The following is a 3712-nucleotide window of genomic DNA, read 5'->3' on the forward strand; positions in this document are numbered from 1 at the left end:
TACTGGAAATGGTTCCAGTTTATCCCTATTACATGTGATGCTTACTGATGCTACTGACTAGTTTAAGGCAGAGTCCATTTATTCCTATACTCTTTAGTGTTTTTAATAAGAATGAGTATTGGATTTTATCAAAATGCTTTTTCTGCATCTATTGAGATAATCATATGTTTTTTGTTAATTTGGTTATTAATATGGTCAATTATGCTAATAGTTTTCCTAATATTGAACCAGCCCTGCATTCCTGGTATAAATCCTACTTGGTCATGGTGTATTATATGGGGGATCTGTAATCTCTTTGCTAATATTTTACTTACGATTTTTGCATCAATATTCATTAGAGAGATTGATCTATTTCTTTCTCTGTTTTCATTCTACCCAAATCTAGTAATTTTTACATAAAGTAAAGCCATCACATGTAGGACCAAGTAGGACCTGTCCACAGTATCTAAGAGTGCAGAAAAGAGCAGAATCTGATTCAAATACAAAAACCCAAATTCAGAAAGAGAGGAGGGAAATTTGAAGAAATGAAAGAAAAGGTCAAATCCAATGAAGAAATGTCAGGGACTGAAAGAAACTGAGGAGAATCTTCCCCCTCCCCCCAAATGTAATTCTAGTCCAAATAGAGTCTTTGAGAAGGAATGTCCTGGCCACAACAACTAGAAGAGAACTTAGATAAATAGAACAAAAGATATAAAATGGAATTCTATTTTGTTTTGTTTCAAATAAGCTTTATGGATATCTTCTATTTCTTATATCATTTTAGTATCCCATGTAGCCTTCTCTTTTCCCTTCCAGAAATCCATCCCATATGACAAATAATATTGTTTGAAGAAATAAAAGAGAAAAAAAATCAACACAATTGATTGATACATTGAAAAAGTCTGTAAACATATACAGTATGTAATATCTGTGGACCTCTTATCTCCATGAGCAGGTAGGTTTAGGATGTCTTCTCAAGTCTTCTTTTGAGAACCACTTGAACTTAATAACTTTGTTACATTTACTTTTTTTTTGTTGGTGGTGTCTTTCTGTTCTTTCTATTTAAATTGTAGTTACTGAATATGTTGTTGTCTTGACTCTGCTTGCTTTGGCCTGCATTAGTTCATATAGATAATTCCACGTTTTTATGTCTTAATCACATACATTATTTCTTTCAGCATAGTAACATTTGTGTGCCATAATTTCTTTCCCAGTTGATGAATATCTTGTTTTCACTTTTTTTAGGTGCCACAAAAAGCACTGCTAAAAATGTTTTGGAGTGTATGAAGACTTTTTTCTCAAATGACTTCTTTGGGGTGAAAGCTTAGAATGGAAACTTTGGTTTAAAGGATTTGGCTATTTTATTTGCATAATTCTAAATTGTATTCCCTAATAGTTGTATCATTTCAATGTCTTAGGTCCCTATTCTTTTACAGACTTTTCAACATTGAGTGTTACTATTTTTTGTCATCTTTGCCAAATTGCAAGGTATGATGTGAAATCTTTGGATTGTTTTTCTTTGCATTTATCTTATTATTAGTTTGGAGAATTTATTTATGTATTTGTGAATACTTTGCACGTCTTCTATTGAAAATTGTTTGTTCATAGCCTTTGACCACTCATCTATTGGGGAATGACTGGTTGGTTGTTGTCCTTTGTTTTTGGAGAGGACCAAAGTGACATCATTATAGGGTAATGATTATTTGTCATATATATCTATAAACTCCCTAAGAAAAAATCGCCAGGACCAGATGGATTCATAAGTGAACTTTAATAATCATTTAAAGAACAATTAATCCAAATACTTTACAAACTCTTTGGAAAACAGGCAAAGAAAGAGTCGTTCCATATTCCTTTTATTTAATTAAATGTAATTCTGATAAACCAGAAAGAGCAAAAATAGAGAAAGAAAACTATAGACTAATGTCCTTAATGAATATTAATGCAAAAATTTTGAATAAAATACTATTAAGGAGATTACAGCAATACATTAGGAATATCTTACACATTGACCAGATAGGCTTTATATCAAGAATGCTGGATTTTTTCAATATTAGGAAAGCTATAAGCAGAACTGATCAATAACAAAAACAGCAAAAATCATTTTTATCTCAATAGATGAATAAAAACTTTGGATAAAATACAAAACTCATTCCTGTTTTTAAAAAAATAGTAAAAAGCATAGGAATAAATGGAGTTTTTCTTGAAATGGAAAGTAATATCAATGAAGTATAGGGTACATTGACTAGTTCTTCTGGTGTGAAAACTCTTGAATCCTTTTCAGGGCTGCTTTTCACCTTTGGTGTCCACCTGATTCACCCAACTCTCACCTATGGCACACTCATACAAGGCAAGTGCTCACATCAAAGTCAGAAGAAGAGATATAAGGATACTTTTAAAGTCTCTCTGAAGAACTTTGGAGTTGATTGTGTGACATGGGAGGCACTGACCAAGGACCATCCAGCACAACATAACCACATCAAGGAAAATATATGAACAAAGCAGAATTGAGGTAATGCAAAAGAAATATGAGATGTGCAAATTTAGAAATATTGCCACTCCAGATGTTCATGTGGACTAATTGTGCCCTATAGTATAGCCTTCCAAGCTTATATTGGTCTGACTAGTCACAGTCACAGCCACTGTACCTTGACCCTAGATTAGTGATGTCACTTTGGTCCTTTCTGAGGATGAAGGACAACAATCAACAAACATGCTCAGTAAACCATCTCAGCAGACAGACTAAACCATGTTGAGGGTAACAAACAGATCTCAACCCTGTTAGATTGAGTCTATCTCAAGCATGTGAAGTTAAGATCAGGCCAATTTGTTCCATGGCCACAAAGGCAGATGAAGCAGGTGCTGTAGAACACTTAGAATTTAGTCAGACATCATCAAAGTCTTCTATTGCATCCCAGATCATTGCTAATCTTCCTGACTTGTCTTACCATTGGATTTTGATGCAACACTGCCTTATTGTTTGAAAAGTGATAAACAACAACAGTCTCTATTTAAATTTAAAACTATCAGCAAACATCACCTGTAATGGGGATAAGTAGCAGGCTTCCAATAAGATAAGGGATGATTAAGGGATGTCTATTTTTTATTTTAAACTAGAAGTGCTAACTATAGCAATAATAATACATATTTCTTTATGAATTGTCTTGGGAGAGAAAAATCAGAATAAAAGGCAAAAACCATGAGAGGAAAAAAAAAACAAAAAAAGAAATGAATATAACATGTGTTGATTTACATTCAATTTCCATAGTTATTTTTCTGCATGCAGATGCTGTTTTCTTTTCTTTTCTTTTCTTTTTTTTTTTTTTTTAATACCTTTTATTTACAAGTTATATGCACGGGTAATTTTACAGCATTGACAATTGCCAAACCTTTTGTTCCAATTTTTCCCCTCCTTCCCCCACCCCCTCCTCTAGATGGCAGAATGACCAGTAGATGTTAAATATATTAAAGTATAAAGTAGATACACAATAAATATTCATGATCAAACCGTTATTTTGCTGTACAAAAAGAATTGGACTCTGAAATATTGTACAATTAGCCTGTGAAGGAAATCCAAAATGCTGGCAGGCAAAAATATAGGGATTGGGAATTCAATGTAATGGTTCTTAATCATCTCCCAGAGTTCTTTCGCTGGGCGTAGCTGGTTCAGTTCATTATTGCTCCATTGGAACTGGTTTGGTTCATCTCATTGCTGAGGATGGCCAGGTCCGCA

At 33.4% G+C, this 3712-nt stretch overlaps 1 long non-coding RNA gene across 1 annotated transcript; it reads left to right on the forward strand.

Annotated features, from left to right (window-relative positions):
* Window positions 1-351: 351 nt before the first annotated feature.
* LOC116421141 lies at window positions 352-2485 on the forward strand. Its single transcript, XR_004231447.1, has 3 exons — window positions 352-934; window positions 1225-1467; window positions 2264-2485. It is a non-coding gene; the product is annotated as an uncharacterized LOC116421141 (long non-coding RNA).
* Window positions 2486-3712: the final 1227 nt, after the last annotated feature.

This window comes from Sarcophilus harrisii, chromosome 2 (genome assembly GCF_902635505.1).
Source record: "Sarcophilus harrisii chromosome 2, mSarHar1.11, whole genome shotgun sequence".
NCBI lineage: Eukaryota > Metazoa > Chordata > Mammalia > Dasyuromorphia > Dasyuridae > Sarcophilus > Sarcophilus harrisii.